Raw genomic sequence first — 23,616 nt, 5'->3', positions numbered from 1 at the left:
ATCGTGGGGGGCTCTGATAAATAACAGATCGGGGGGCCATTTAGCAATACCAGATCGGGGGGCCTCTGATGAATACCAGATCGTGTGGGCCTCTGATCAATACCAGATCGTGGGGGCCTCTGATGAATACCAGGTCATGGGGGCCTCTGATCAATAACAGATCGGGGGGCGTATGATCAATAACAGATCGGGGGGCCTCTGATCAATACCAGATCGTGTGGGCCTCTGATCAATACCAGATCTTGGGGGCCTCTGATGAATACCAGGTCGTGGGGGCCTCTGATCAATACCAGATCGGGGGCGTCTGATCAATAACAGATCGGGGGGCCTCTGATCAATACCAGATCGTGTGGGCCTCTGATCAACCCCAGATCGTGGGGGCCTCTGATGAATACCAGGTCGTGGGGGCCTCTGATCAATAACAGATCGGGGGTGTCGGATCAATAACAGATCGGGGGGCCTCTGATCAATACCAGATCGGGGGGCGTCTGATCAATAACAGATCGGGGGGCCTCTGATCAATACCAGATCGTGGGGGCCTCTGATCAATAACAGATCGTGGGGGCCTCTGATCAATACCAGATCGGGGTCACTGAGGGGATTTTCTGCTTGTCCGACAGCTCGGTCACAGACCCCTGAGGCTGATGGCGCCGGTGTAGGAGATCAAATCTCTCCGGTGGCTCTCCGCGGGGCAGGTATCGACTCTGGCGCTCTTTGAAGAGCGGGGAATGTTCTTTGCGGACAACAACAAGCAGCAGCGATAACTATCGCAGCACGCGCTTAGCATACTTTTTATATCTCCGGTTATCGCTGGACCTTATCGCCAATCTAGTGCTGTATCAACAACGCTTAGCGCATTGGCGATAAGATTTTCAGCAATAGGGTAGAATTGAGTGGAAAAGTGGTGAAAACCTTGTTGATACGACCCTGTGGGCGTAACCCCAGAATCCACCTGTAAGCCCAAATCCGCCTTTTAGTGGATGTTACAATCCAGCGTTATAGGTGCAATAGTGCGATAATGTTTATCGCTGCACTGGATTTGTGCTCATTGTAAATATCGCAAAGTTGCCTTTATGATATTTTTTCATGGAGTTTTGTCAGACACGCCTACTTTGCATCTCATTAACGATGCCATGCGAGGCGCGCTGACAACGGGCGCTAATGCTTGGAAGATAGATAAAGCGATAAAATTATTGCCGCTTTTCGCCCGAAAACGGACACAAAAGCGGTGATGTTTTCATCTCAAGGCCTTGATAATATGCCCCTTCTTTCGGTGCCTACGGGCACCGCCACTTGCATTTACCACACGGACTAGGAGTGAATCGCACCTCAGATACCATTCGATCACCCCCTCGATGACCAGGGATTACGATCTGTCTTTCGTCAGAGATGCCATTCTCAAGGCTGGCACTAAAGGTGCCTGGAGCCGAATCACGCACTTAACCCCATGTAAATGTAAATGTAAATTGATACTTGTATAGCGCACTACTCACCCGCAAGGGTCTCAAGGGGCTTGTACGAATACCGCTGTGGAACCCGTCCTGGCTTTCCCTGTGAGGCGTCCACTCCTGGGCACCCCCAAGGTGGAGGCCAGGCATCCTTAGCGTTGTGGGGGCCGTTGTGGAGATTAAGCAAGCTATTGCCCAGGGGGGGCGTGGCCAAGAGCCGGTTATGGCGGACGTGTAGTCGAAGAGCTCCGTCCCGAGCCATAAACACAAGCGGATTATCCTGTCAACCTGCATCATTACAAGAAATGAAGCCAGTATCTGGGTTCAGGGACCTGTCTTGTGTGTGGGCTATCTACCAGCAGTGTGTGGGTATAGCCGTTCAGAAAGAAAATAATTTTTCTTTCTTGTTTTCCCCTCACTCACCGGAGTTTCCTCACGGTGACATGCTTCATCATCGGGGTCATCCCAGTTCTCTACGAAAAGGGGCGTACTGTGACTCTCGAGCTACGAAGGAGCACTGTTATGTGAAGGACTATGTGTGGTGAGAGTAAGTGGAGTGGATGTGTGTGTGAGTGTTAAAAATACCGTGCTAGTGGGCCTCAATGTTTTATTCTGCTCCTAGACCGGTATGTTAAAAGTGGGGTTTGTACTGTAGACCAACTTGTGATGTGGGTTGGTTCAGTATCTGGTCAACATGTTTCACGCTACCCCTAGCGTTTCGTCAGGACCATACAGGGACCAGCCCTGTATAATGCCACTCCTAAAAAACCTAGATTTAGGATTCAAAAAATAAATTTAGTGCAAAGAAATATTTACAGTGGAAGACGCTGTTCCAACTTGGTACACGCGTTGGTTTCGTTCAGTGGTGAACCTGAAAAAGATATGAACAAAAAATGTTAACCTGCATCATTACCCACCCCGACTTAACACCCAGAGCTTCAGGGAGTGCGCCGCGAACACTTGCGGTGCACCACCCCTCTCGGACGCCGCCGAAACTCTGGAAACCTGCGGCGATCTCGGGGGCCTACTTCCTCGAGGTGAGCCGCGGACTCAATTGGGCCGGAGGCCGGGCTGCAGCGCGGCTCCGACGGGCTGCAGACGGGCCCCGGAGGGGAGCGAGTCCACGGAGCTTGAGCGCGCTCCCCAGACCGGCGGCAGACGCGGCTCCTTCTGCCGCCGCATTGTTTTCCTCCCCACCGGCGAGCCTGAGGGACCATTCCTGGCCTGACTGCCCGGATCGCGGCACTGGGACACCGGAGCCGACTCAGCGCCCACCCGCGCAAGGAGGAGACGCCTGCGCTCGCCCGGACACCGGTGAGGAGTAGGGGCCTGGGAGCAACGAAACCGAGGACACTGGTACCTAGTGGGGTAGGATGGCGGCTTGGTGCACACGGTGGCCGCTCGCAACGGCTTCCCACTGCCGCGGGGTCATTGCCGCCATTTTGCCTCCACCTGAGCCCCGGGCGCGAAACCCTGCATTGCCTAAGGCGCATCACAACGGCGAGCTTGCCGCGGCCCTAGTGAGACGCCCCATACCGCCGGCACGGCTCACTGCACCCACAGCGAGGAGGGGGTACCTGAGCACCGCCGTGGGGCCCCGCTACACAAGGCTTCCACAGAGGGCTACTGGCTACAAGGTACCTTCGGCTGGACTGGAATATAACGCTCTCCTTCCTTCTGGCCACTGACGGATCCCCCACTAGTGGCCCAACACCCGTACAAGCCACCCAGCAGTGGCCGGAGCCGCAGCTGAGAGGAGGACCCTCCACTGAGCACCACTACACCCACTGCAGACGCTGACACGGATTCTGTGCTGTAAACTTGGCCTTGCTCTGGGGTGTAACTCTTTATCCATCTCCTCGTGGCATCATGGGTGACTGCATAGACACCTCTGCACATTGCCCGGAGTGTCATCAAGCTGTGCAAGACAGGGACGGTGAGTGCGCCTACTACTCCGCCACCCTGTATACTAGATCGATGGGGAAGCACAGGGGCAAGACCCAGGACCACGGCGCATCAGCGGACATGCAGTCCACCGGCTCCGAGGACCCTCTAGCTTCATCTAACGGGGACATTATCCCGCCGACTGGAAAAGGTTCACAGGAGGCCAAGCTGGATCTCATACTTAATGAAATACGGGCCACACGGGAGGCTCTAGAATCACGCATAGACAGCATGGCGACGGGCCTCTCATTACTCCGAGCCGACCATAACAAACTTGCGGAGAGGGTGTCGGAACAGAAACTTGCGCTGAAGAATCTCATACCTCAGCAGACAGAACACTCAGCGAAACTGGAAGGTAGGGAGAAACAACTCAAGCAGCTGTGGGACAAGGTGGACGATGCGGAAGAGAGGGCCCGCCATAACAACGTCCGCATCCTAGGCATTCCGGAGCGCAGCGAGGGGAGGAATCCCACCCAATTCGTGGAAGACTGGATCAGGAAGATGGTGGGCCCGGAAGATCTCACGGCGCTATACAGCGTAGAGCGAGCGCATAGAATGCCGTCAAGACCTCCGCAACTAGGGGCACCCCCACGCCCCTTAATCGCGCGCCTCCTTCAATATAAGGACCGCGACACTGTGCTGAGAGTGGCCCGGGAGAAAGTGCCGATTCGCTATGAAGACAAGAACGTCTCCGTATACCCTGACTTCACGCCCACAGTCCAGCAAGCTAGGTCCACCTTCGTGGGGGTGAAGCGCAAACTGCGGGAAAGAGACTTGAAATATGCCCTCCTGTTCCCCGCTCGCCTCAAGATAATACACGAGAACAAATCCTACTTCTTCGACTCGCCGGAGGAGGCGGAGGAGTGGATGGAGGTGACGCTGACGCCGCCGACCTCACAGGACCCATTCGCGGACTCCAGGGACGACAGACATCGGAATCCATCGGGCCGGAGTCGCCCTGCTTCCAACACGGGACAAGCCCCCTCGCAAAAATCGTCATCAAGGAGACAGGCCGCAGCGGACCGCCTGACTGGCAGATCATCGGTGGTGCAATTGAAGGAGGAGGCCCTCGCCGCTCACAATGCGGACACTAACAGGGGCCAGGCCAGCATCTCTGACACGCACACTGAAGTGTCAGGGTCGGCGGACAGCCTACAATTATTTCCCAAGATCACAGTGCAGACAGCAGAGGAATTTTAGCTTTGGCAGCTTGCACCATGAACGAAGTCTGGGTGGTAATGTATGAGCAGTGTCTCTCCTTAACTAATGGGGGGTTACTAGCAGGTTTGTTTTTTACAGAGGGCTGCCGCACCACCGCAGGCCAGTCAGGCACGAGAGGTCCACTCTCCCCCACCGTATGCACTTGAAACTGTTTACTTCCTGCCCACGCTGGGCACCCTGGTTCGGATCACGGGCCAGTTGGCCCGGGGACCTTAATGTTAAGGGGCTAACTGTTTACACGACACTCTTATCCTACGGCATGAAGTACTTGGCATGGGCACCCACAGTCCCACCGTGGCCGCATTGCAGGTTCAGTCATGGGGCAATTAATGTTTATAACTTGTGCACCTGGAATGTGCGGGGCATGGGCTCGATCCACAAGAGACACAGGATACTGGCCCAGCTAAACCGCCGGGCAATCACGATAACTTGCCTGCAGGAGACACACTTGAACTGCGCTGAAAGCTTGAAACTCAGAAAGAAGTGGAGGGGTCAACTCTTTGCCACATCCTACTCAGCATTCTCTAGGAGGACTGCTATTTGGCTCCGCAATTCTGTTCCTTTCAAGCAGATTGAGCAGAGAATTGATAAGGAGGGTAGATATGTGTTTGTGAAGGGCTTGTTGGATGGGGACACGGTTGTGTTTGGCTGTGTGTATTCGCTGAATTCTGGCCAATCAGATTTCCTGGTAAATGTCAATAGGATCCTTGCGGATTGGGCAGATCACCAGTGGGTGATTGGAGGAGATTTTAATGCTGTCTTAGATATTGCACTAGACAGGTCTCACCCCCCACTACACGCCACGGAAAGCAGGAGGCAGGCGGATGCGCTGGCACAATGGGCGGTGGGTTGGGACTTGGCAGATGTATGGCACAGTACACACCCCCTGGACAGGGAATACACCTTTTTCTCCCCCCCTCACCAGCTACATACCAGAATAGACCGTATATTCTGTTCCCGCTCCCTACTGGGGTCAGTCGTCCAAGCCCAGCATATGGGGAAGACCCTCTCGGATCATAATCCTGTTGAGCTCACCTGGCAATGGGGCCAGATGCTGGCCCCTATCCCGACTTGGAGGTTACCCACAGAACTGCTTGAAGACTCGGTCTTCAGGTCGTCCATGGCGGACACTGTTGAGACCTACTTCAACACCAACGCAAACACTGCCAGCTCCAGACAAGTAGAGTGGGACACCTTCAAGGTCTTCATCAGGGGAGAGGCGCTGGCCTCCCGAGTGGGCAGGAGGAGGGAGGTGATAGGTGCTCTAAAAGATGTGGAAGGTACGTTGGCAAGGCTAGAGAGCGAAGCTGCGGGCACGAACACACACTTCACCCAACTGCAAGAGGCACACATTAAACACGCCGAACTGCTGGAAGACTTGAGGCTACTTGATTACAAAGAATACACCATCAGACAACATATGCAGGTGGATAGATCAGGCCCCCTATTGGCCCGTTTATATGGGACTCTCCAGTAAACCATCCGATCTTGGAAATATTGGATCAGGACGGTTTACTGGCCTCTACCCAAGTAGGCATCAATACCGCATTCCGGGACTATTATACCACACTTTATGGCATTAGAGGACTTCATGAGGGGAACTACCCCAACTCACATCCAGGCAAAGCGAAGACCTGAAACGTACTATTACTGTTGCGGAAATTAGACAGGCAATACACGCTCTCCCAAGGAGCAAAATCCCTGGAACGGATTGCCTACCAGCTGAGTTCTACGCTACGTTCATAGACCTCCTGGCCCCGCGCCTACACACTGTTTATCTGGAAGCGCTGCGCACTGCCTCATTGGCACATTCCTCCCTACAAGCTTTAATAACCTCCCTCTTGAAGCCGGGTAAAGATGGCATGCACCTAGCTAATTATAGACCCTTATCCCTCCTTAACACCGACTACAAGATATTGAGCAAGGTATTAGCGATGCGCTTGGCGCAATACATCCTGCACCTGATACACCCCGACCAATGCGGGTTTGTGCCGGGAAGGAGCACGGCCATGAAACTTAGAAGGCTTGCCCAACTGATGCTACGGGACCCGGCGGACTTGGGCTATGAAGGCTGCATCTCGTTGGATCTGAAACAGGCCTTTTATTCCCTTAGATGGGATTTCATGTTTGCTGCGCTCGCGAAATTTGGGATTCCACCCGAATATATTGCCTGGGTCAAACTACTCTACACCCGCCCTACGGCCCGGGTGCGCACGTCCAAATACATCTCTGGTCCCGTGGACATAGCAAGGGGCACCAGACAAGGTTGCCCGCTCTCCCCACTCCTATTCATCCTGGCCCTTGAACCGCTGCTCTGTAAACTCCGGACAGCGGCTCCCCACTATGGCTTTCGGAGGGGCGCGACTACCCACGTGGTATCCTCCTATGCAGATGACATTATCCTATACCTCCATGATTTGAGGGGAGACCTGGCTCCTATGTCTAAAATTTTCGAGGACTTCAGATTATTATCTGGCCTCTCCATAAGTGAATCCAAGTCCTACGGGTTAATGTTTGCTGCCCCTGGCCAGCCCACACCCTTACCCTTCATGCCACATACATTTCAAATGGCTGACACCACCTTTCGCTATCTCGGGATACAAATCTACAGGGATGCCGATGTGATGATAGATGGCAACCTTGGCCGAGCTATGAGAGCGCTCAAATCACAAATACAATTTTGGTTGTCATTACCCTTATCGGTGGCCGGTAGAGTAGCCATCTCCAAGATGGTGATGCTTCCCCGCCTCATTTACTATTTTACCAACTTGCCATTTCTGATTCCCGCCTCGACATTTAAATCACTGGATACCCTCCTCACGGAACTCATATGGGGTTCGGGGCGGAGACGCATAGGCCTTGCCAAACTGCAGCTCATTTCTGGAACCGGAGGTATGGGAGTACCTGACTTCAGGGCCTACAACTTCGCATGCCAGCTGCAATGACTAGCCTACTGGCTAGCGGGTCGGAACCTACATGAGATTGATATGACGGAGGAGGACCACTCTAGGGGGAAGATCCATGTCTTGCTATTGCCCCGCTCAGACCTGCCAAGAAATGCCCCGCCACTGCTCCGGCTTGCTATCCAATACTGGCGGAAGGCCCTGAAATACACAACCCCAGCGACATCCTATGCCCCACAATTCCACTACTGGGTATCCCGTTGGAGGCGGGCCCTCTTACAACACACACACTTACGCCTGGGCATGACACTGGAGTGGCGACTATAGGGGACCTCTTTGCCGAAGGGCGAATACTGTCTTTCGAAGACTTTAGGGCTGCACATGGTGTCCCCGGGGGATCGTTCCTCCTGCATGCCGGCCTCCGCCATTACGTGGCTGGTAGGTGGGCGCACGAGGGAGTAGAACCACCCACAAACCCCTTACCAACGATGCTATAACTTATGGGGACGGGATGCCACCTAACTAAATGGCTAACTGCTAGCATCAGAACAGGGAGGGCAACCCCACTGTCGCTTCTCAGGGCAAAATGGGAGGGTGATGTGGGAAGACCACTAAGGGACAAGGAATAAGAACGTATCCTCCAGTTCCCCAAAAAGGTGGCCAGGAACCCCAAATTCAAGTTCATCCAGCTCATGCTCCTCCATAGGGCTTACTTAACACCTCACCGCATACACGCTATGTTCCCTAATGCAGCAGACACTTGCCCCCGATGCTCTGCGGATGACGCATCATTAGTACACATGCTGTGGGACTGCCCCAAACTGGGCTACTACTGGACCACTGTCACCGGATTATTCACCAGTGCAGGTGCCCTGCCACACTCGCCCACACTGGAATACGCATTACTGGGGTTGGGTCCCGCAGCGCGCACTAGAAGTGTGGCAACACGCTTTGCTGACATGGCCATACTACTGGCGAAACGGGCAATTACGATGAGGTGGAAGTCACCCAAACCACCTCATCCCGAACTCTGGAAAACGGAGGTGACAAGATGGGGCAAGGCGGAAGGTGAAGCGCTGCAACGCAAAGAGCGCAGGGGCCTTAGAAAAACGCCGATCTCACTGGACTGGTTGGCTATATTGGGGATGTTCGAGGCGGGGGGAGATGGGGAGTCTGTTGATTCGATACCTTAGCACTGAACTGTGTCCTACGAAATTAGGAACCCATGTGCCGTGCCTAAATGTGGTGCACTAGACAATGACACGGGATACCCCGTACTGTTATTACTGTTGTCCATGACTAACTGTATAAATCAATACTATTGGTAAGAATGGACTCATGGGTACAACCAAGTACGATCTGGCTTAAACATGCATGTACTACGAGTGTCAGGGGGGGGTTTTCATGTGGGCGGAGGGTGGGTTTTTCCGGTTCTTTCGGGGGAATGTTTACTTATTCAGTATACAACAAAATACAAAATGTATGATGTAATTGCTGATAATATGTCTGCAAGAGCATGCCCCATCCTGGTTCAGACATCCAATGCTAACTCTGTAATGTTGCTTGAATCACTATGCTAATAAACAGATTTAAAAAAAAAACAAAAAAAGCAAGCTATTGCCCAGAGTTGCACTCCATGATTTGAATAGGCACCTAGGCGAGAATTATCAGGTCCGTGGAATTTTGAGCCCAAGACCCGCCGAGGCGGGGAATTGAACCCTGGTCCCGGGCTAGACCTCTGCATCAGGGTCTGCCGCTCTAACCATTGAGCCACACTGGCAGAGCTGGGTGCCCAGGGTATCTCTCTAAACTGATCAGATGGATACAAATAGCAAATTAAGGATTAAAAGCTTGTTTTTAAGCCAGTGTTGAAAGGAGAGGGCGGCGGACTCTCGGTGAATGCTGCGCGCAGTCTCGTGCGAGTCCCCCCAGTGTCGAACCCTCCTCGGCCCCCTCAAGTGACACAAACACCACTCTTACATGACTCGCTTCCGTCTCAGCACTTTACTCTCTCTGACGCCTTCCCCTATCAGGAGGCGGCTTTGAAGCCGCCAAAGTGTGCTTGTGAAAGGACTCACCCTACATTATTTAGCACTTTATATAGCACTTTACGGGAACTATTTTTAGTCCCACGCCTGTGGGCACCCGCTTTTAGATGTTAAAAGGGGTGGGCGTAGTTCGTGAAGTAGCGCTACGCGAAGCTACTCGAAGTGCACTTCGCACTATGCGAACTTCACGTAGCACTACGCGAGCTGCGTAGTAGCATGTTCGCACTGTGCAAGATGTGTTTTCAATGATTGCACAGTTTGGACAAGCATCCGGCACTGTGCAATCATTGAAAACGGCATCTTGGACAGTGCGAGCTGTAGTCCTCTGCTGCTTGAGTAGATTATTACTCGAGCTGCAGCTTTCTCAACGCGAACTGGTAGTTTCTCATTGAGAGCGGTCGCGAGCATGCGCAACCACTCACAATGAGAAACCTTACCTCCCCGCGTTGAAAATCTCGCCAGGATGTCATTTTGCTTGCTCGCGGTCGCGAACATGACATTCAGGAGTGCAAACAAGCAAAAAATTAGCGCTGCACTACGCTACACTGCACTACGCATGTTCGCACTGTGCTACGTGCATCTCGCGTAGTGCGAAGTTGCGCAAACTTCGTAAACTCCGTGAGCGTAGCGTAGTGCTTCGCCCAGGGTTAAGGAAGGTATGATGGGACAGATTTACAAGCCCGCTGCGCCACCAGTACGTCATTTTTTGTGACGCTATGGCATCACATTTCTCTGCTCCATATTTACAAGGACAGGAAAAGCCACCCTGTGTGGCTTTTCCTGTCCTTGTAAATATGGCAATTTGCGTTGCTCTGGGTGTTCTCAGCAACACCAATGGAACCAGACACATCTCCAGTTTTATGAGGAATCGTGAATCTGGAGATGCGTCTGAATGCTTCGCCACCCTAGAGGCGGCGTAGCGAAGCGCAACACAGAGAAAAGTTTTCATTTCCCCTCGTTTTTCCCTCTTTCAATGCGCGCTGCATTCTACAGCACGCATTGGTAGAGGAAAAAGCCTTTAGTGATTGTTTTTGTCCAGGAAGGGCCCCTTCCTGCATAAAAAAATCTTCCCATGACGCAGACATCCTTGTACCATGATGCAAGGGTGCCTGCGCCGGCGCTTGGCAGCTGTTTGTGTGCCAGCGCGCACAGGAATGCAACATATTCTTGTAAATATGTTGCATTCCTGTGCTCCGGAAGTACCGCAGCGTGGCGCAGCCCAAGGGCTCGCGGCGGCACTTTCTTGTAGATCTGCCCCGATATATATACAGCGTGTCCGCAAGAAATACGAAGTGCAGTATTAAACTTTATGCACCCACTTTTAGCAGTGAGGAAAAGATATGAATTACGGCCATGATTGTTAAATATTTGCAAGTTTTATTCTATCTATTTTAGATATCACTAGAGTTACAGGTGATATGACCTGCTTTTAGATATCTTGTCTGAGCCATTAGCATTCAACAAAGTATTCTTCTATGTACCAGACTCCGAATAAAGGCGATTGACGGACCGACTACCAGGAGGAGTGGGCAGGAGTTTGCCATCGCAAGAACAGTGACAATGCGCAAACACTCAGGATATATATCTTTATATCTCAGAAGTCGGTTGTTTTATTTCCTTTCTGCTGTGACACTGGTCCTAAGGTGAGGCCAGGGTCAGCGGAATTATGGGGCTGGGGACAAACAAATTATGCGGCAATTTTAGTGGGAAGAGAAGGAAAGGTATAATACGTAATGCTTCACTTTTTGTGATAGCATCGAGCCATCACTTTTCATAATAATCCCAGCTCTTGGCAAAGGTTGCGCCTCATTAGTACCAGCTTAACCCTGAGATACAGCCATGGGCGCCTGAAGGCGACCAGTCAACGTCTGCAAAGGGCTTCACGGCGCATTCACATGTCTGGCTGCGGTTTTAGTCACTTGTCATCCATTCAAGCTGAAAACTGAATGTTTTTTAATACATCATCTGCTTCATGATTTTCATATTTATGTGGCAAATCTATAATTATGTGGATTGCGCTGCATCTGTTGAAGCGCCGAGCTCTGTGGTCCTGCTTTGGCACTAAACTAAGCAAAGAAGCACTGACAGCGGCAAAGATCTGACTCTTCTTAAGTAAAAAGAGTTCTCAAGTTTCACTAATAAAACACAGATAGAGAACGGAGCAGCCTTTCATTCTGAAAAAAGAGTGAAAAGGTGTAAGAAATCCACCTTTCCTGCATGGTCACCCCAGGCTGTTGGCCCTTTTTCTGGACCCTGTTTATGCTGTTTTTAACCCTGTCCACTAAGCAGGACTAAAGTGCCGGTGATTAACCCTGGGCGTAGTTCATGAAGTAGCGCTACGCGTAAGTATGCAAAGTGCACTTCGCACTATGCGAGCTTTGCATAGCGCTACGTGAACTGCGTAGTGCGCTGTTCGCGATGATTGCACAGTGCCGGATGCTTGTCCACTTTCTGCCGGTCAAGTAGATTTGTACCCGAGTGGCAGCTTTCTCAACACGGACTGGTAGTTTCTCATCGCGAGCGGTCGCAAGCATACGCGACCACTCTCAATGAGAAACCTGACCTCCCCGGGTTGAGAATCTCACCGGGAGGTTTATTTTCCACGCTCGTGATCGCCAACTTAATGTTGCTGATTACGAACGAGGAAAAAGTCTTGCTGGGATGTCATTTTGCCCGCTCACTGTCGGCAACTTGATGTTGAGGAACGCAAGCAAGCAAAAAATGACTGCTACACGTGTTCACACTGTGCTACATGCAATTCACGTAGTGCAAAATAGCGCAAAAATCGCAAACTACACAAGCGTAGAGTACTTGTCCGCCCAGGGTTACCTGTGATCCCCCTTTAAATATGGATAACTTGGTTTGTTCCTAAATGACACATTTAACTTGCCTATAAGACCTAGTGTATGATCTAGAAAATGCACCAAGAGCCTGGAAGCTACTTGCCGACTGCAGCACCAGTTGAGAGGGCCTTCGAAGCACTGCTTCACGCCTTCCAGTATCAACTGACTGCTGCAGGGAGCAGCCTGCTGAATAACCCTTTTGAGAAGATGTGTACTGTGAGAAGTTGGCCCGATATGCAACGTTCGCTATTCTAGCGACCGCTATGTATCGTTCCAACGACCCTTATGGTGTTTGGTTGTAAGTCAACCTACAGACCAGCTATCCTAGTAGCGTGGATACGAGCAGTCTAAGGCTAAAGACTCGAGAGGGCGCGTTAAGCCAGCTGTTTACCACACATGTACCCCTTGAACACCCAGTGAAAGGACACCACACAAGTGTTATGAAAATAAACAATATATTTATTAAGAATCACAACAGCCCTGTACTCTTTATGAGGACAGGGTACTAAGCACAAACCAAATCTCTTTAGTAAATACTTCAAGTGCACAGTTTAAAGACAAGTGTCCGAGGACACGGAAAGGTTAAGGCAAGTCGGAAGCGAGGGACTCGGGACCCTAGAGTAAGGAGGCTATGCAGGCACCGAAATGCCGAGTTTACCTAGCCACGAGGGCTGCGGCTGCACAAGTCTTACAGGCGTCGGGGTCTTCGCTGACGAGCCGGGAGCCGGAAGAAAAGGAGTTGCTGGCCGGCGACCAGTGGTGTATAGTTCGTAGAGATTGATGAAAAACCTGAAAGCAGAGGGGACCAAGTTCGTACTACTAGCCAGTAGTTAGAGGGTACCAGGAAGGCACCAGTTGGCCGTCACCTCGACCAGGTGAGTGGGCGACGCTAGGCTCTGCAGTCTCACGGACCAGGAGGCGTTGTCGGCGACCACGGTGGAGGTGCGAGCTGTCCCACGACGGATGTCGCTGTCGGCGTCTTGAGGGGACCAGGAGGGTCCGGGGTGCTTCTCAACGAGATGGAAGCAAGGGCCAGTCTGGAGCAACCAGACCAGCAGTGATGATTCTCGGATGTCGTCACAGAAGGGCACAAGCCAGCGGCTAGTGACCAGACAACGTGCTGAGCAGCGAGCAGAAGGGCCCCACGCAGATCGTGGAGATGCTGGGAGACTGCACTTCGGTGCTGGAGCGACTCAGGGTCGGGCTTCTCGGACCCCAGAGCACTCACCAGAGAGTTACCTCGATGGTCGTGCTGGTTTTTAAGAGCGTGCAGGTTCTGATGATGGCCGGTCCCTCGAGGTCTCGTCGCACCCACAGATCACAGCTGAGCTGATGACGTGGGTAGAGGTCAGAGGTGCCAGGGAAGCCGGTTCTCGTCGAGCTGAGCCGTCGGATTCCTTGAGGAAGGACTTACAGCAAACCGCAGAGTTCTTAGATGGTGCCCGCTGATGCAGGGTGACTACTCCTTAGTCACAAGGGAGAAATCTTGAGAAGAGTCTTGAAGTCCTTTCGTAGAAAGTATTCTTGATTCAAAGATGATCTAATTTGGAAGGGTCCCCGCTCCGGCCTTTATCCTAAAGAAAGGGGCGGGTGCATGACTAGGTCCTGCCCTAAGGGTGGGACCAGGAAGGGGGGTAGTTACACCCCTCTCCCCTGCCGGACTTTCCCCAGGCCAGGGCTGTCGCCCCTGGAACTGGTTCTAACCGGCAGATGCGTAGTGAGCACCGGGGTGCCACTCCGCAGTCACCTTCTCGCAAAAGCCCTACCTACCCAGAATACACAAACCCTGTCTGGGACGGTGCGAACACCGCCCTCGACAGGAAACCCTTTGTCCAAGTGCTCCTCGCTGGAAGGACTCCCAGCAGCAGGAGGTCAGACTCGTGTCTGTGGTGGCAGCATCCATTTTGTGGAGCTGAGGCTTTCGTTAACTTTAACCGGGGTTCACAGTTACGTACATGTCGTGTCCCTCTAGAAGGGCGGAATGTTAACCTCGTCGCCAGAGTTGGTGAGAGGGCAGCATCCCGATTCGTATGACACCTTACTCGACATGTCTTGATAACGCGACACCGAAGTTACCGATATGGTACGCGTTATCATGGAACAGCCATTGGGTCTTGAGTCCGCAAGCTGCAACCGGGCTCGGCTCGGGCCAGAGCTTAGTTCACACGAGCCCATGCACTCTGCCTTCAGGATTGTCAAGGCCTGCCATAGGAGTGACTGATAGGAACTCGGGTGTCCATTGGAGGGTTAGATATAGGCTTACTATATCTAAAGCAAAGGGTGATTACACGACTTTGCCCCAGCTGTCATGCAGCCAGTTGTGTCAGATTTAGGAGGCCAGCCAGGGGTGGCATAATACATGCTGCAGCCCCTGGCGGCCCTGGGTACACCTATGCCCTGCGTTACGGGGTCTGATAAGGTGGCCCAGTACCAATTGGTAAATGCACCTAGGGTACATCTCGTAATTTAGAAAGAGAACAGCCAGGCTGTGGGTCTGATTGGCAGGCCCACAGCCAGAGAAAGTCGTAAACCAGTGAAACAAAAGCAAAAAATCTGGGTGATCATGGGATTGCAGACCCTACTCTCCTACATGACCCCCCCCAAACGTCGGAACAACTAGCTAACCTTGACCAGGTGAGTCTTCTTGTTCTAAGTGGAAATATCTGGAGAGCCCATCGGCATTGCCATGATCCGTACCAGGTCTATGTTCCACTGTGAAGTCCATCCCCTGTAGGGAAATGGACCACCTAAGCAGTTTGGGGTTTTCACCCTTCATCTGATTTAGCCACAAGAGGGGCTTATGGTCGGTCTGAATCTTGAAGTGAGTGCCAAACAAGTATGGCCTCAGCTTCTTCAGGGCCCAAACCACAGCAAAGGCCTCCCTCTCAATAGCTGACCAATTCTTCTCTCTAGGGGTCAGCCGTCTGCTTATAAAAGCAATGGGCTGGTCTTGACCATCAAAATTCAGTTGAGAAAGAACAGCTCCCACACCCAACTCAGAAGCATCTGTTTGGACAATGAATGGTTTGGAGTAGTCCGGACTCTTGAGGATAGGCGCCGTGCACATGGCCTGCTTTAGGTCATCGAATGCTTTTTGACAGCTCGCTGTCCACTGAACCTTTTTTGGCATTTTCTTACTTGTCAGTTCATTTAATGGTGTCACGATGGAACCATAGTTCCTGACAAACTTCCTGTAGTAACCAGTCAGGCCCAAGAAAGCTCGAACCTGAGTCTGGGTGGTTGGAGGAGCCCAGTCCCTGATTGACTGTATCTTGCTCTCCAGTGGCTGAACCTGGCCTCCACCTACAAGGTGGCCCAGGTATACAACCTGTGTCTGCCCTATCTGGCACTTGGTGGCCTTGATAGTGAGGCCTGCTGCTTGCAGCGCCTCCAATGTCTTCCGCGGGTGGACCAGGTGATCCTCCCAGGTGGAGCTAAAGACAGCAATATCGTCAAGATACGCCGCGCAGAAGTCATCCAGCCCAGTAAGGACGTGATTCACCAACCGTTGGAAGGTGGCAGGTGCATTTTTCAGACCAAAGGGCATCACCACGAACTGATAATGCCCACCAGGGGTTGAAAATGCGGTTTTAGGCTTGGCGTCCTCAGCTAACCTGATTTGCCAATACCCAGCTGTCAGGTCAAACGTACTTAAGTAGTTGGCCGAAGCCAGCCTATCAATAAGCTCGTCTGCCCTTGGTATTGGGTGGGCGTCAGTCTTAGTGACTGCATTGAGACCCCTGTAGTCTACGCAAAACCTCATCTCTCTCTTACCACCCTGGGTGTGAGGTTTCGGCACTAGAACTACGGGACTAGCCCAAGGGCTATCCGAGGGTTCAATGACTCCCAGCTCCAACATTTTCTGCACTTCACTTTTGATGCAGTCTCTAACGTGATCAGGCTGCCTGTAGATTTTACTCTTTACGGGCAAGCTGTCACCAGTGTCGACCTCATGGGTGCACCAATCGGTCTGACTGGGTGTCAGAGAAAACAGATGTCGGAACGACTGAAGAACCTGTTTACAGTCGCTCTGTTGATGTTCGGAGAGGCTGCCACAAAAGACAACACCATCTACCGAGCCATCGTCAGGATTCTGAGTGAGCAGGTCGGGGAGAGGGTCACTCTCCTCTTCCTGTCCCTCATCTAGGGCCATGAGCAAACTCATGTCCTTCCTGTCGACATATGCTTTTAGCCTGTTGACATGAAGCACCCTGTGGGGGCTCCGGGGAGTTCCCAGGTCGACCAGGTAGGTGACCTCTCCCTTTTTCTCCAGGATGGTGTGGGGCCCGGACCATTTGTCCTTGAGTGCTGCTGGGGCCACTGGCTCCAACACCCACACCTTCTGCCCGGGCTGGTAGACAGTCAAGACAGCCTTTTGGTCATGCCAAGCTTTTTGGAGTTCTTGGCTGGCGTTAAGGTTTTCGGATGCCTTCTCCATGTATTCAGCCATCCGCGAGCGGAGGCCGAGCACATAGTCCACTATGTTGGCTGCAGGCTTTTTGAGAGGTCTCTCCCATCCTTCCTTTACCAAACACAGGGGTCCTCTTACAGGATGCCCGTACAAAAGTTCAAAAGGGCTGTAGCCAACCCCCTTCTGCGGGACTTCTCTGTAGGCGAACAAGAGGCAGGGGATCAGGACGTCCCATCTACGCCGAAGCTTTTCCGGTAGTCCATGAATCATCCCTTTTAGGGTCCTGTTGAATCTCTCAACAAGCCCATTGCATTGTGGATGATAGGGCGTAGTGAACTTGTAGTTGACACCACATTCCTTCCACATAGCAGTTAAGTAGCTCGACATAAAGTTTGCACCTCTGTGGGAGACGACCTCCTTAGGGAAGCCCACTCTGGAGAATACTCCAACTAGGGCTCTTGCCACAACAGGTGCTGTAGTGGTCCTAAGGGGAATAGCTTCAGGATACCTGGTGGCATGATCCACTACCACCAGTATAAACTTGTGCCCTGATGCTGTCGGTGGGTCCATGGGACCGACGATGTCGATCCCCACCCGTTCAAAGGGCACCCCCACCACAGGCATTGGTATAAGGGGGGCCTTTGTCGTGCCACCTGACTTACCACTGGCTTGGCAAGTGACACAGGAGCGGCAAAACTCCTTGGTATCTTCGTTCATGTGAGGCCAGTGAAAGTGCGAGACAAGCCTGTCCCACGTTTTCGTCTGGCCTAAGTGACCTGCTAAGGGAATCTCGTGGGCCAAGGTAAGTAGGAAACCACGCTGAGACAAGGGGACGACCAGCCTCCTGGTCATGCCAGGCTTGGGGTCTCTTGACTCAGTGTACAGGAGTCCATCTTCCCAGTATACCTTGTGGGTACCTGTGGCGTTCCCAGCAGCCTCAGCAGCAGCCTGCTGTCTGAGGGGTTCAAGAGAAGGGCAGTCTAACTGGTCCTTCCCCAGGTCTTCCCTTGAGGGTCCCCCTGAGCCCAAGAATTCAACTTGATCAAGTTCGAACTCCCTCGGCTCAGTTTCCCTCAATTCCTGTAGGTCAGCCTCCTCTGAGACTTGATCCTCGACCTGGGGCAAGGGGGAAGGCGCAGCCTTAACCCTACTGCTCTTTTTCTTGGGAGGTGTCTGGTCCATTGTTCCAGGATCCAGCACCTGTTCAGTGGGGCATTTCCTGACCTGCGACCTAGTCACAGCGAACACATGTGCTGGCAAACCTAACATTTCCATGTGAGTCCGGTGCTCCACTTCTGACCATTGTGACAACTCCAAATCATTGCCCAACAAACAATCCACTGGGAGGTCTGGACTCACTACAACCTTCTTTTGGCCAGTTACCCCTCCCCAGGAGAAAGCTACAATTGCCATACTGTGATTGGTAGTGACATTGCTTGCATTGGTCACCAGGAATTCTGTACCTGGCATGATCTGTCCAGGGTCCACAAAGTTAGGCGTCACCATGGTGACGCTGGCACAAGTGTCCCTATAGGCCTGAGCCATCTTTCCATTTATAAAAGGCGTCTGTCTGTATTTGCCCAAAGTGTTGGGGCTTACGTCAGGGGACACGTCCGCGTCCCCCGTACTGACAAGGACAGCCTGAGTGAGTGTGCCAACTAAGTTGTCACGCCCCTCAGAACCCAGGGTTAACCCTACTAAACCCTTGGGAGGCGCACTACCACTGCTGACTGTACTAGGGGGCACAGGTGCCTTAGGGGCTGCAGTGGCAGGAGTCTGCCCTCCTCCTTTCTTGGTGCACTCACTAAACCAGTGAGATTTACTTTTACAGTACTGGCACCATCGTTTGGATTGGCCTTCTTTCTTCTTTTGGGGAGCCTGACCCCCACCCTCTTTGGGTTGTTGGGGACCTGTCGAAGACTTCTGGTCATTTTGTTCCCCCTTAGAATCTTTACCCTTCTGGTCTGCTTTCTTCTGACCACCTTGATTCTGGCCCTGGTTCTGTTTAACTCTCGTACGAACCCATTTGTCTGCCTTCTGCCCCAATTCTTGAGGAGAGGTCAGATCCGAGTCGACAAGATGCTGATGCAACAACTGGTTCTGACAATTGTTTAAAATTTGTTCTCTCATCATCAAATTATACAATCCTTTGTAATCAGTAACCTTACTGCCCAGCAACCAGCCTTCAAAAGCCTTAGTGGCACAATCGACAAAGTCAGACCAATCTTGAGACTGCGTTTTCTGGGTATCCCTGAACAGCACCCTGTACTGCTCAGTGGTTAGGCCGAACCCTTCAACGAGTGTGTTCTTCAAGACTTGGTAATTGTTAGCGTCCTCTACCCTTGTGGTGAGGAGCTTGTCTCTTCCTTTACCTTCAAAGGAGAGCCACAAGATAGCCGCCCACTGACTCTGGGGAACGCCTTGCACAGTGCAGGCCCTCTCCAAAGCAGTAATCCATTTGTGGATGTCGTCCCCTTGTTTAAAGGGGGGCACTATCTTCCCAAGGTGTTTCGTATCGAAACTCTTTTCCCTATTACTAGGTACATTGCTGCCACCAGTGGGGACTGCCCCACTTAACTGTTGCTCTCTAGCGAAAGCAAGCTTTTCCTTGGCCAGGGCAAGTTCTTCCCTTTCGATCCTTAGATTAGCTGCCCTTTCTTTCGCTTCGTACACTCTCCTCTGAGGGGACGTCATCCCTCTTTGAGAAGAGTTGTGAGAGCCATTGGTTCGAAGGGATCTGTTAGAGCCTCTGGATAGAGACCTAACTCGTCCATTCCCAATGTTAAGCGTACCTGACAGTAGCGCCGAGGGTCCCCCAGTACCACTATCATGTCTGCTTAAGTTGGACCGTGTCAGTCTGCCGACTTCTACCTGTCCCTTATCTGCCTCGTCCCCAGAGAGATCCTCATCCTCATCCTCCTCCACATCCCCGTTCTCGGTTGCGAGGTGAATGAGGTCAGGATCGTCCCGGGTTCCCTCGAGGGGAGGCATGTCTCTTTCTGGATTAGAAGGGCTAAGAAGCTTCTCAGCCTTTCTGGCATCATAAGTCTCTAGGAGACCAATCAGAAAGGAGGTGGTGGGGTTAGCCCCTTGCTTAATTTTCCTAGAGGTACATACTTGTCGTAACTCATGGAAGTTAAGCGCAGTATATCTTGACGGGATGACCTGTGGAGGGTCAACTGGCACCAGGGGAGACTCGATGTTTCCTCCTGTGACCGACATACTGCTTCTAGTGTGGTGTAAGTGATGCACCTACCTACACTATGTGTTTACCTACTTTTCCCTTGCTAAGAGTTGTAGCCAAGGTGTGCTAGGCCTTGAGGAGCTACAACAGCTGGTTCAGTAGAACTCAGAGTATTCTAAGCTTTAGTTATATGTACTAACAGTACTTGTGCGATCTTTCAACAAGATATTCTTAGGATACGTGTGGTAAAACAACAGCAAGCTCAAATCCCAACCGCTGCTCACCAATGTGAGAAGTTGGCCCGATATGCAACGTTCGCTATTCTAGCGACCGCTATGTATCGTTCCAACGACCCTTATGGTGTTTGGTTGTAAGTCAACCTACAGACCAGCTATCCTAGTAGCGTGGATACGAGCAGTCTAAGGCTAAAGACTCGAGAGGGCGCGTTAAGCCAGCTGTTTACCACACATGTACCCCTTGAACACCCAGTGAAAGGACACCACACAAGTGTTATGAAAATAAACAATATATTTATTAAGAATCACAACAGCCCTGTACTCTTTATGAGGACAGGGTACTAAGCACAAACCAAATCTCTTTAGTAAATACTTCAAGTGCACAGTTTAAAGACAAGTGTCCGAGGACACGGAAAGGTTAAGGCAAGTCGGAAGCGAGGGACTCGGGACCCTAGAGTAAGGAGGCTATGCAGGCACCGAAATGCCGAGTTTACCTAGCCACGAGGGCTGCGGCTGCACAAGTCTTACAGGCGTCGGGGTCTTCGCTGACGAGCCGGGAGCCGGAAGAAAAGGAGTTGCTGGCCGGCGACCAGTGGTGTATAGTTCGTAGAGATTGATGAAAAACCTGAAAGCAGAGGGGACCAAGTTCGTACTACTAGCCAGTAGTTAGAGGGTACCAGGAAGGCACCAGTTGGCCGTCACCTCGACCAGGTGAGTGGGCGACGCTAGGCTCTGCAGTCTCACGGACCAGGAGGCGTTGTCGGCGACCACGGTGGAGGTGCGAGCTGTCCCACCACGGATGTCGCTGTCGGCGTCTTGAGGGGACCAGGAGGGTCCGGGGTGCTTCTCAACGAGATGGAAGCAAGGGCCAGTCTGGAGCAACCAGACCGGCAGTGTTGGTTCTTGGGTGTCGTCACAGAAGGGCACAAGCCAGCGGCTAGTGACCAGACAACGTGCTGAGCAGCGAGCAGAAGGGCCCCACGCAGATCGTGGAGATGCTGGGAGACTGCACTTCGGTGCTGGAGCGACTCAGGGTCGGGGCTTCTCGGACCCCAGAGCACTCACCAGAGAGTTACCTCGATGGTCGTGCTGGTTTTTAAGAGCGTGCAGGTTCTGATGATGGCCGGTCCCTCGAGGTCTCGTCGCACCCACAGATCACAGCTGAGCTGATGACGTGGGTAGAGGTCAGAGGTGCCAGGGAAGCCGGTTCTCGTCGAGCTGGGCCGTCGGATTCCTTGAGGAAGGACTTACAGTAAACCGCAGAGTTCTTAGATGGTGCCCGCTGATGCAGGGTGACTACTCCTTAGTCACAAGGGAGAAATCTTGAGAAGAGTCTTGAAGTCCTTTCGTAGAAAGTATTCTTGATTCAAAGATGATCTAATTTGGAAGGGTCCCCGCTCCGGCCTTTATCCTAAAGAAAGGGGCGGGTGCATGACTAGGTCCTGCCCTAAGGGTGGGACCAGGAAGGGGGGTAGTTACACCCCTCTCCCCTGCCGGACTTTCCCCAGGCCAGGGCTGTCGCCCCTGGAACTGGTTCTAACCGGCAGATGCGTAGTGAGCACCGGGGTGCCACTCCGCAGTCACCTTCTCGCAAAAGCCCTACCTACCCAGAATACACAAACCCTGTCTGGGACGGTGCGAACACCGCCCTCGACAGGAAACCCTTTGTCCAAGTGCTCCTCGCTGGAAGGACTCCCAGCAGCAGGAGGTCAGACTCGTATCTGTGGTGGCAGCATCCATTTTGTGGAGCTGAGGCTTTCGTTAACTTTAACCGGGGTTCACAGTTACGTACATGTCGTGTCCCTCTAGAAGGGCGGAATGTTAACCTCGTCGCCAGAGTTGGTGAGAGGGCAGCATCCCGATTCGTATGACACCTTACTCGACATGTCTTGATAACGCGACACCGAAGTTACCGATATGGTACGCGTTATCATGGAACAGCCATTGGGTCTTGAGTCCGCAAGCTGCAACCGGGCTCGGCTCGGGCCAGAGCTTAGTTCACACGAGCCCATGCACTCTGCCTTCAGGATTGTCAAGGCCTGCCATAGGAGTGACTGATAGGAACTCGGGTGTCCATTGGAGGGTTAGATATAGGGCTACTATATCTAAAGCAAAGGGTGATTACACGACTTTGCCCCAGCTGTCATGCAGCCAGTTGTGTCAGATTTAGGAGGCCAGCCAGGGGTGGCATAATACATGCTGCAGCCCCTGGCGGCCCTGGGTACACCTATGCCCTGCGTTACGGGGTCTGATAAGGTGGCCCAGTACCAATTGGTAAATGCACCTAGGGTACATCTCGTAATTTAGAAAGAGAACAGCCAGGCTGTGGGTCTGATTGGCAGGCCCACAGCCAGAGAAAGTCGTAAACCAGTGAAACAAAAGCAAAAAATCTGGGTGATCATGGGATTGCAGACCCTACTCTCCTACATGTACAACCCTTCTTAAATATGATTAAATCACAGCTATGCGGCCCTTGCAGCCCACAAGGTAGGGTGCACAGAGTCTACAAGTGGGACACATAGAAAATGAATATCCCCATGCCCCCACAGTGACAAGGCACAACAGCTATTCTCACTGGGGCACGCCTGGCTGCCCTATACAGAAAGCCAGGGTACAGATTAAAATAGTTCTTAAAAATTCAATTCAAATGTGAAGTTGGATTTTTTTAATAAGTATTAAGGGAAAGTATTGTTTAGAAAGTTACATTTACCCTGCTTGAAGCTTCTGTGGCTAATTTACATTAGCGTGCCAGCAGCTGCCCAATCAGTACCCAGCCCTTAATGAGGTATAAACTGCTTCCCAGAACCACCCAAGAGACACTTTGATAAACAGATAGACCTGCGTGGGCAGCGATGACGTCTCTGAGCTCAAGGTGAGGGCGGCGCCCCCTTCAGTCGACAAAATAATGTCAAATCCCGCCTGAAAAGCCTGCCCGGGACCCACGATGCACCTTGAAAGGGATCAAACAAGATGAGAAGACAATTCTTGTGTATCCTCTGTCTGGTTGCTGAAGGACCCTGTTTGTTTCTTACCAGACTTCTGACGCATGTTTGTTATGGGTCCAGGGCCTGCTTCAAGCTGGGTTTTAGTGTTAGATGCGGGAGGACACTGGTTATCTCCTCTAACACCTTCCCGTACACCCCGCCGGCGGTCAGAGCCCGCCTTTGCGGCTGAAGACGGTGGCACCCTAGACTCGCTCGGACACATTATGTAACGCCGTGTGCAGTGACGCAAACTTCAGAGCGGCAGGCGGTAAGAGATGGGGTGCAGAAGTAAGAGATGGGGTGCAGAGGTAAGAGATGGGGTGCAGAGGTAAGAGATGGGGTACAGAGGTAAGAGGAGGAGAAGGTGATGGGGTGCAGAGGAGAGAGATGGAGA

At 52.3% G+C, this 23,616-nt stretch overlaps 1 protein-coding gene across 1 annotated transcript in view; it reads right to left on the bottom strand.

The window, feature by feature from the left end:
• Positions 1-23,616, bottom strand: part of CLCN1 (chloride voltage-gated channel 1) — a gene marked incomplete at its 5' end in the record, with an annotated part of 596,613 nt that overhangs the window by 306,284 nt on the left and 266,713 nt on the right. The gene's annotated exons all lie outside the window — the stretch shown is intronic.

The sequence above is a fragment of the Lissotriton vulgaris genome, chromosome 7 (assembly GCF_964263255.1).
Source record: "Lissotriton vulgaris chromosome 7, aLisVul1.2, whole genome shotgun sequence".
Taxonomy (NCBI): domain Eukaryota; kingdom Metazoa; phylum Chordata; class Amphibia; order Caudata; family Salamandridae; genus Lissotriton; species Lissotriton vulgaris.
This window is presented reverse-complemented; position numbering and strand designations above follow the sequence as displayed.